At 38.1% G+C, this 11202-nt stretch overlaps 1 non-coding gene across 1 annotated transcript; it reads right to left on the minus strand.

Annotated features, from left to right (window-relative positions):
- Positions 1–8851: 8851 nt before the first annotated feature.
- LOC140872381 (small nucleolar RNA R71) lies at positions 8852–8957 on the minus strand. Its single transcript, XR_012147801.1, has one exon. It is a non-coding gene; the product is annotated as a small nucleolar RNA R71 (small nucleolar RNA).
- Between the last annotated feature and the right edge of the window lie 2245 nt (positions 8958–11202).

Below are 11202 nucleotides of genomic sequence, written 5' to 3' on the forward strand. Positions count from 1 at the left end.
CTGATCCAGTAGCCCAATTGACAGAGAAAATGGGAGGAATTCGATTAATAATTTCTCAATTTCAGGAGTTGCGTCCACAAAAGTTCTTTGGCAATGAAGGAAGTGAGAAAGCTGCTAGTTGGTTGAAAAGTCTCAACAATATGTTTAATGGACTAGAATATCCTGATGAAATTCGACTGAAGTTAGTTCCTTTTCAACTTAAAGACCGAGCGCAACTTTGGTGGGAAACGACAGCAGAAACACTTTCTGATTCTGGTGAAAAGATTACATGGAAAGTATTTTGTACTCAATTTGCACAAGAATATGCACCACCATATTATTATTCTGCTAAAGAAGATGAATTTAATTTGTTGGTGCAAGGCAATAAATCTGTTGCTGACTATGCTTCTCAGTTTTCTGCTCTTTTGCCTTATGTCCCACATGTTGCAAAGAATGATCGGTCAAAGCTTTCACATTTTCTAAAGGGGCTTACACGAACGATCCATACTTTGGTGACTACTGGAACTCCATCGACTTATATGAAAGTGGTAGAAAAGGCAAAAAAAGATTGAAACGAGTCTACTCAGGGGTGAACCACAATCAATCCCAGCATCTGTTCCTCAAGGAGCTGGAAGTAGTTCACAGAAACCAATGGGTTTACCTTCATATCAGCCTATTCAGTCTTCTCAGCAAGCGAAAAGGCCTTGGTTTAAAGTTAGGGGGAAGCCATTTAAAAAGAAGCCACAGTCTAGTTCGTCCAGTTCCAGTGGTAGTCGTGGTGGGAGTTCAGTTGGATCGTCTGGTAGGGTGTACTGTGACAGATATGGTGGTAACCATTTGAGTGCACATTGTACAGGATTTCCAGAATTTGTTATACTTGTGGGCAGGCTGGACATTCGTCTAGAGTATGTCCAAATGCTGGAAGACAACAAGTGCAACCACAACAGTTTGGCCAGTTTCCTCGGCGACCATCATTCAGGCCATCTGCACCTGTACCGCAGTTTGCTCCTACATAGCCTTATGTTCCGGTACAGCCAACGCAGCAGCCTAGGTATCCATCTCCTCAGAGTCAGCAGCATTTTCTAGGTCCACAGCAGGCTCAAGTCCATGCTATGACTCAGGATCAGGCACAAGATGCACCTGGGGGAGTTATTGCAGGTATTTGTTACATTTTTGAGTATCCTGCACGTATCTTGATAGACACAGGAGCATCTCATTCATTTTTATCTGTTACATTTGCTGATGAGCATGAGATTGCTTTTACTCCGTTGTTGGATACTGTTTCTGTAGCTACTCCTGCTGGTGTTTTCTTGATGTCTAATGAGATAGTTTTGAATTGTGTGATTAGATTTGAGGATAAGATCATGATAACCAATCTAATCAAACTAGCTATGTCTGATTTTGATTGTATTCTGGGTATGGATACACTGATGAATTATAGAGCTACTGTTGATTGTTTCCATGGCATTGTGAGATTTAGACCGTATTATGGCAATAAGTGGAATTTTTATGGTAATGATTCACAATCTCGCATTCCATTAGTATCGGCAATGGAAATGTTTAGATTATTGTCGATAGAAAATGAAGGCTTTATGATCTATGCTCTTGATACAACGAAGGATGAGAAATTTAAAGTTTCAGATATTCCTGTCGTCAAGGATTTTCCTGATGTATTTCCTGATGAGATTCCGGGTTTTCCGCCTCAGAGGGAAATAGATCTTAACATTGAGTTGATGCTAGGGACAAGTCCAATTTTTCGACCCCATATCGATTAGCTCCAGCAAAATTGAAATAACTTAAGACGCAATTGCAATATTTGCTGGAAAAAGGGTATATTAGACCAAGTGTGTCACCTTGGGGTGCTCCAGTCTTGTTTGTGAAGAAGAAATACGGAACGATGAGAATGTGCATCGATTATCGGCAATTGAACTAGGCTACTGTGAAGAATAAGTATCCTTTGCCACGAATTGATGACTTGTTTGATCAGTTGCAGGGTACGTCTGTGTATTCTAAAATTGATCTTCGTTCCGGATATCATCAACTTAGAGTTCGAGAGGAAGATGTTCCCAAAACAGCATTTCGAACGCGTTATGGGCATTATGAATTCTTAGTTGTTCCTTTTGGGTTAGACTAATGCTCCAGCAGTTTTTATGGATTTAATGAATCGTGTGTTTCGGGAGTTTATAGATCGATTTGTTATCGTGTTCATTGATGACATTTTGATTTATTCTAAGTCAAGAAAGGAGCATAAAGAACATTTGATATTAGTACTTGAGAAAATCAGAACATCACAATTATATGCTAAGTTTTCGAAGTGTGAATTTTGGTTGGACAGAGTATTATTTCTAGGACATGTGATATCAGCACAAGGAGTATTTGTCGATCCTAGTAAAATTGAAGTTGTTCTTAATTGGTCCAGACCAACCAATGTCTCTGAGATTCGTAGCTTTTTGGGTTTGGCTGGATATTACAGGCGTTTCATCAAGGGATTTTTTGAAATAGCTAGGCCTATGACTATATTGACGCAAAAAGATCAACGTTTTGAGTGGACTGAAGAATGTGAAGCTAGTTTCCAGACTTTGAAAGAGAAATTGACTACGGCTCCAGTATTAGCATTACCTTCAGGCTCAGGTGGATTTGTTGTTTGTACAGATGCTTCTTTGAATGGACTGGGTTGTGTTTTGATGCAAAATGGACGCGTGATTGCGTATGCATCTCGTCAATTGAAACCACATGAGACTCGTTATCCAGTTCATGATTTAGAATTGGCTGCCATTGTGCATGCATTGAAAATATGGCGTCATTATATGTACGGTGAACAGTTTGTGATTTATTCCGATCATAAGAGTCTGAAATATTTATTCACATAGTCTGATTTGAATATGAGACAACGTCGATGGTTGGAACTGCTTAAGGATTTTGACTGTGATGTTCAATACCAGCCAGGAAATGTGAATCAAGTTGCAGATGCTTTGAGCAGAAAAGTTCATACTAAGATGTTGGCATCTTTAACTATTTCTAAAGTTCATGAGCATTTGGGAACTTCAGGATGGACTTATTGAGCTAAAGGTAATCATTTCATAGTTTCATCTATTCAAGTTGAACCACGAATAATTTCAAAAATCAAAGCAGCACAAAAAACTGATCCATATATTCATCACTTGAAAGAATTAACTCCAGCTAGTCAGTCAGGGAAATTCCTTGTTGCTTATGATGGATGTTTGCATTATAATGGTAGACTTGTGGTTCCGAATTTGTTAGATTTGAAAGAAGATATACTACGAGAAGCTCATTGTAGTCGACATAGTGTACATCCTGGAATTCAAAAGATGTATCATATTTTGAAAGCCCATTACTGGTGGGAAGGTATGAAGAATGATATTTCTGACTTTGTGGCTAGGTGTCTGACGTGTCAACAAGTTAAGGCTGAAAGAATGAGACCAGGTGGTATGTTACTTAGTCTTGAAGTACCACAGTGGAATTGGGAACACATTACTATGGATTTCGTGACACACCTACCTTGATCTAATCGTGGTTGTGATGCCATTTGGGTTATTGTGGATATATTGTCTAAATCTGCCCATTTTATTCCATATGATCGTACTTGGACATATACGAAAATGGCGAAAATGTACATTGATCAGATAGTGCGATTTCATGGTGTGCCAGTACTGTAGTATCAGACCGTGATCCCAGATTTACTTCTAAGTTTTGGTCTAGTTTGCAATCAGCTTTGGGTTCTAAATTGGCCATGAGTACTGCCTATCATCCACAGACAGATGGACAATCTGAAAGAACTATTCAGACGCTTGAAGATTTATTACGAGTTGTTGTGATGGATTTCAGTGGTGGTTGGCAAGAATCTTTAGCTTTGGTGGAATTCTCTTACAATAATAGTTATCAAGTATCTATCGGGATGGCACCATTTGAAGCCTTGTATGGCAGAAAATGTAGATCTCCGATATGTTGGGAAGAAGTAGGAGAACGACAGTTGTCCGGACCAGATTTTATTCAAGAAATGAAAGAAAAATTTGAACTGATCAGGAAAAGAATGAAAGCAGCCCAGGATCGTCAAGCTAGCTATGCTAATAACAGGCGTAGACCTTTAGAATTTCAGGTTGGCGATTTTGTTTTCTTGAAAGTATCACCATTTCGTGGTACTATGAGATTTGGGCGTAAAGGGAAATTAGCTCCTCGTTATATCAGTCCATACGAGATTGTCGAGAAGATTTGTATTTGGCGTATCGTTTGAACTTGCCGCAGAGTTTGTCTGCGATACCTGATGTATTTCACGTATCTATGCTGCGGAAGTATGAACCAAATCCTTCTCATATCTTGAGAGCTGATGATATGGAGTTGGATAGTTCCCTTAGCTATGTTGAATATCCAGTGCAGATTCTTGATCGTAAAGAAAAGCAACTTAGGAACAAGACGATTCCTTTAGTTATGGTGGAATGGAGTAGACATGGGAGAGAAGAAGCCACATGGGAATTGGAGTCTAGAATGCGTCAAGAATGGCCTCACTTGTTTGAAAATATGATGACTTATTCCATGTACTCTAATTTTCCTATGTACTATCAGTGGTAGATATTTAACCACTTTGTATATAAGTTTGATGTGTGTTAATTTCGAGGACGAAATTTTGTTTTTAGAGGGGGAGAAATGTAAGGACCCGATTTTACTATATTAATTAATTCGTGTGTTAAAAATATGTATTACTAAATATCGATTTATAGACGATATTAAAATGCATATTTAATTTATAGAGCACACAAGAGTTGAAATAACTCAAACCGGGTCAAGTTTTAACCCCAAATGAATAAAATAAGACACACATTAAAGCAATACATATCTAATTAAATAGATATGGATATATATGGTCAGACCGTTTCTCTCTCCTCAAGCGTTCATCGTCATCTCCGTCTGTATCTTTTTCTTTTTTCTTTCAACATTTCTTCCGTCACTTTAAATGCCCGTATCTCCTTCGTTTTTGGCCGGATTTCAAAAGTAAATATAGTTTTGGAATCCTCGCGACGTAAGCTTTAATTTGATACCGATATCGTAAGTTTTCTCGCGACCTGTTCGAACGCGATTCCGGTAGCCATGACCTCCGTCGCTCGTTTTCGCCGGAATTCGGGAAGAAACCTTGGTTTAGGTTGTTTAGAGCTTAAACTCGAAGCTTTGCACAAGATTCGAAATTTCCAGAGGTATATTTCGAGATTAGGGTTCGAATTTTGGGGATTTTTGGTTAATTTGAATTCCAGTAATTTATATTTGTTTAATTCTTGATTGTAGGTGTTATATTTCAGTTGAATTGAGATATGGTTATTTTTCAGAATTTAATTGGGAATTATTTCGAATTTCCAGGTTATTTTACTTGGGATTTTTGAAGTTTAGAGTTACGTAAATCACAGTTTAGATGTTTAGTTGCGTTAGACTTGTCCTATAATAATTTTAGGATTTGTTAGTAAATTTCAGAAAATGTCAGATTCTGAAACATTTAGTTCATTCGATGTATAGCGTCGTATATTCGATACTTGGACATTGATAGGATGTTTTGATATTAAAAATACATTTTTGGAAATGTTAGTTTGATTTTTAGACTTAGTTTCAGTAATTCTTAGATTATATAAATGGGAATAGGAATTGATATGAAATAAATGGTTTTTCCACAGGATTGGATTATTCGAGAACTACTTGAGATATTTCTGTGGTAATTAAGTGTTGGTTGAGGTACGTATGAGCTGTTTATATTACGACGTCTATAATGACATGTAATGATATTAAGTATTTTGTAATGAGTGATAAAGTGCTTTATGTGCTTATGTGGATTATATGATTGCATTCATTCATTTACAATTTTTCATAGCACGTTGAGCCTTGACTCCTTTGATTACTATTGATATTGATCTCTTGAGATGTATTGAGTCATCATGGAGCGAGTGACATTGTTTATTGCACTCCTGAGATAGCATGAGGCACGGATAGGTAGCTCATGTCGCCCTCCGATGCTACGTACGACACTCCTGATGACAGCATGAGGCTGGACGGGTCGCTCCTGTCACCCTCCGATGCTACGTGTATGGATTAGCAGTGATGATTCGAGGTCTGCTGTGTTCCTGGCATGGGTGGCCACTGAGATTATTGTGATACGTGTCGTTTGGACTCCATTTGGTATCCCTTATTTTATTGATACCTGTCACGCATTACATTGCATTTCATTGCATTGTACTTGATTTTATTCATGTCAGTTATATTTGTCGTAATTTTTATAGTTCGTGGTACTGGGGTCCGACCCCTGTTTCTTTTTATGTTGTGGTTGTTTGTGATTCCATAGCAGGTTATCCAGGGGGATTTGATGCATCTGGTGGAGCGTCATCTAGTGGTACCCAGTGAGACGAGCGTGGAGTCGAGTTCCCAGATATATGTATATATTAGTTTAGCGAGTTTTATATTTGCCGGGGTGATGCCCTGTGTATCTGTATCGATAGTTTTGGACTTTGTTTTGGATTGTTATTTGTGTGATCGAGCCTTGTCGGCTCTGCATGTGTTTAGTCCTGGCCAGTGCGGCTATAGGTTTGTAAATTGGAGTTGTGACTCTATTTTTGAGTATATATTGCTGGTTGTGTTGTACAGGTTTTTGGGATGTCCTATTTACGAATAGGTCATGCCGAAATTTCTATAGGCCCAAACGCAAATTTTTAACTCGTTTTCGCTGTTTACATTAATTAATCCTGGTTGTTTGATCATTAAATATTAAATCAGGACACGGGCCCTTTCATTTTCTAAAAGTTCTGAATTTTATTTTAAGTTGAAATCATAACTCTTTGTTTGATTTTCTAGATAAAGTTTAGACTATTTTAATTACAAGCACTGATTATTTTCAATTTACTCCCTGTGGGATCGACACTTGATTCATTCAATATATTAAAACTTGACACTCGTACGCTTGCGAGCAATTTTTACAACAAGATTTTTTCAAGATTGCTGCGCATTGAACAAAAGGCATAGCGCCCCAGCGCCTCATTGGGAGTGCTCCAGCGCTTCTTTGTAGCTCAGTAAAATAATTTTATTCGAAATTTTAGCGCCCCAGCTCTAGTTTTCCAGCGCTCCAGCGCCCGTAATTTCATGTCTTAAGCGCCCCAGCGCCGTCTTTTGAGCGCTCCAGCGCTAGACGTCCGTCATTGAAAAATAAAATACGAAACTTGAGCGCCCCAGCACCGAATTATTAGCGCTCCATCGCTGCGCAGTCTCCAAAAATATGGAAAGTCTTTAATCGAGTTTTAAAAGGGATTTTATGACTTATTCTGAAGGATACGAGGGTTTAGAGAGTTTTCAGAGCATAGAGACAACTATTGAGAGTTTTGAAGTGCACAAGAGCTCGAGAATTTGATACGAAGACAGAAGACGGCGGCATCCGGCGACGGAAAAGCTTAATTTTACTTCGTTCTAGTTTTCCTTTAAACTCTATTTTTCTAGTTTGATGGATTATTTGAAGAACAAGTTTTGTTTGATCTTTGAATTTGTTATGAACTAATTTCTTAGTCTAGAGGTAGACGGATCTTGACTGGAAACCATGATTGAGATATTTTGATTTATATATTTGAATTCTTCACACAGTTTATTTGTGTTTTCCTGATTTTAATGCTTTCAATTTACTGGCCATAGATTGAATGATATTTTATTTAGAATCTATCACTCGAGAGAGGAGATTTTGAATACGACATAGGAAAATACATCTTTGGTGTTTATATTGTTCGAGAGGCATATAACTCCATAGAAGTCATTAGAAGAATTCTTGTGCTATTTACCAGATTTAATAATTGAACTTTGATAGAGATATTGAGTTTGTTATTGAAGACGAATTTCTGCTTGACACTCGAGAGAGGTAGTAGAAAATAATAGAGATTCTTGGCTAATAAACTAGAAGAATTGATAATTGAACAATCATTAGAAAAAATTATGGTGAACAGTCAAGTGAAGTCGAACCTCTAGCATTCTTCGCTTATTGAATTTTTCTCTCGTGAACTCATGGTTATTTAGTTTTGTTTCTTGCAAATTTTAGTTTTATAAAAATCAAACCATTTTCGTAGCTTTACATAGGATTAGGATTTTATTAGTTGCAAATATTTGATATAATATCATTTATTCATTCTCCGTGAGATCGACTTGGACTTAATTCATATATTATAACTTGACATCGTGCGCTTGCGAGCAAAAAACGCGCAACAAGTTTTTGGCGCCGTTGCCGGGGAATTGAATTTTATTTGATTTATATTAAATTGTGCTAATTAGTCTTAATTTTGATTTAGAGCATTTTATTTTATTTTGTTGGTTCTAATTTTAAAATTTCTCTTGTCTATGCAGTTTATGCGAAAAAGCCAAAGTTACGACTCACTACTCTTTGATCCGAAAATCGAGAAAACTGCTAAAGCTTTGCGAAAAGCTAGAAGAGAAGAGTTGCAACAAATGGCTGAAGAAAGAGAAAGAGCTGTCAATAATGCTCAGGTGCCGATCAGAGATCACTTTCGACCGGTGATCAATACACATTATTCTGGGATAGCTCGGCAGAACATCACTGCGAATAATTTTGAGTTGAAGCCAGCTCTGATTAATATGGTGCAGCAGAATCAGTTCAGGGGTGCAATTACTGAAGATCCAAATTTGCACTTGCGTACTTTTCTGGAGATTGCTGACACAGTGAAGATTCATGGTGTTGCTGAGGACACCATCAGACTACGATTGTTCCCGTTCTCTCTTAGGGGCAATGCTCGTAGTTGGTTGCAGTCACTACCTCTTGGAAGTATCACTACATGGGAAGACATGGCATCTAAATTTCTGGCCAAGTACTTTTCGCCTGCCAAGTCTGCCCAGCTGAAAATTGAGATCACTACATTCAAACAGCAAGATTATGAGCTACTGTATGAAGCTTGGGAGCGGTACAAGGAATTGCTTAGGAAGTGTCCGAACCATAATTTTTCGGACTGGGAACAGATTGAGTTATTCTACAATGGTTTGAATGGCCCAACGAGGATTTCTGTGGATGCTGCAGCTGGAGGTTCAATATTTTCTAAATTTCCTGAACAGGCTTATGAGATGCTTGAGCAAATGACTGTTAACAGTTATCAGTGGCCGAGTGAGAGATCTGTAATAAGGAAGTCTGCTGGAATTCATGAGGTTGATGCATTCACTGCTTTGACTGCTCAGATGGCTACTATTTCTACAAAGTTGGCTGCACTGACCAAAGGAAATCAAGTTTCTATTAAGACAGCATCGCTGGCGACTGCCGTAAATTTTGCTGATGGATTTGAGCGTGTGGAGCAAGCTCAATATGTGAAAAACAGAAATTACAACAACTATCGAGGTAATCCTGTACCCAATCAATATCACCCTAGTCTGCGTAATCATGAAAATTTTTCCTATGCTAACAATAATAATGTGTTGAATCCTCCTCTGGGATACAATACAAATAAGGGTGAGGGTAAGCCTCCTTTGGAGGATGTTGTTAATGCTTTTGTGCAGGAATCGAGCAAGAGGATGGCGAGGACTGAGACTCGCCTTGACAACTTAGAGACGCATGTGGCCAACATAGGTGTTGTATTGCAATCCATGGAGACTAGCATTGGGCAGTTGGCGAACACACTGAAAGATAATAACAGAGGCTAATTCCCAAGTAATACTGAGGTGAATCCCAAGGAGCAGTGTAATGCTATCACATTGAGGAGTGGGAAACAAGTGGATAATGAAGAGGGCAAATCTAAGAGCAAGACGTTTGAAAAAGTTGCAGTTGACGAGAAGAAGGTCGAGGAGAAAGAGTCTGAACCTGAGCAGAAACCGATGTACAAACCTCCTCTTCCATACCCCCAAAGGTTCAAGAAGAAGGCAGTGGACGAGCAGTTCTCAAAATTCTTGGATATTTTCAAGAAGATACATATCAACATCCCTTTTGCTGATGCTTTGACACAAATACCAAATTATTAGAAGTTTATTAAAGAGGTGATGTCCAAGAAAAGGAGGCTGCAAAAGAATGAGGTGGTGAGCTTAACTGAAGAATGTAGTGCTGTGCTCCAAAATAAGATGCCACAAAAGCTGAAGGATCCAGGGAGTTTTACTATTCCTTGCACTATTGGTTCTTCTTATTTTAATAATGCACTTTGCGATCTAGGAGCTAGCATTAATCTGATGCCTTTGTCTGTTTTCAGGAGCTTAGGACTTGGCGAGATGAAGCCCACAATGATCGCATTGCAGCTATCTGATAGATTTATCACATATCCGCTTGGAATCGTTGAAGATGTTTTGGTAAAAATAGATAAATTTATTTTTTCGGCGGATTTTGTTGTGCTAGATATGGAGGAGGATGCAAATATGCCATTGATATTGGGGAGACCTTTCTTGGCCACTGCTGATGCCAAGATTGAGGTGAAGAATGGTGAGTTGTCGATGGGTGTGGACGGCAAAAGAGTTATTTTTAACATATTCAAGAAATCAAGTAATCCACCCATCGAGGAATTATGCATGATTGAGCGAGTTGTGAAGCTAGATGGTCATCCCAAACTTGTTCATGAGGTAAATTCAAAGAAGAATGATCCGAATGTGCTAAAGAAGAAGAAGAAAACGAAGAAAAAATCAAAGTTTAAAAAGGTTGTTGAATATATTTGGAGGGTGAAAGCAAAAGGGAAGATCCTCAACAAAGCGGAATCGGGCTAGAATTGGAATAAAGTCGGGCTATGGACTATAAACTAAGCGCTTCTTGGGAGGCAACCCAATCTAGTTTTTTTCTGCGTTTATTTATTTTATTTTAGTTGTTTTTGTTTTTGTTTTTATTTTTATCATGAGGAAACTAGACATTAATAATGATTTTGAATTGTGTAGGTTAAAAATTATGGAGCTGAAAGAGTTTAGGAGCCACCCCTGATGAAGAGTTTTGAGTGATTAAGATGGTGCCGAGTACTGACGCTTGGTGCCGAAGGTATGTGTCCCTTGTTTTTAATGAATACTGTACATTGAGGACAATGCACAATTTAAGTTTGGGGGGATGTTTAAAAATTGTGAAAATCTAAAATTTTTTATGAGTTAGTTGGAGTTGATGGCATGATGTTGTAATTGTGTTGGCCTATGATGAAAATTAATTTTTTTTTTCGCTGAAAAAGTTTATGTTAGCTATATTTAATCTTGAGTTCTCACATTTATGCACGAATTCCATGATTTTTGATACTCCTGGTA

The sequence above is a fragment of the Henckelia pumila genome, unplaced genomic scaffold (genome assembly GCF_033568475.1).
Source record: "Henckelia pumila isolate YLH828 unplaced genomic scaffold, ASM3356847v2 CTG_461:::fragment_3, whole genome shotgun sequence".
NCBI lineage: Eukaryota > Viridiplantae > Streptophyta > Magnoliopsida > Lamiales > Gesneriaceae > Henckelia > Henckelia pumila.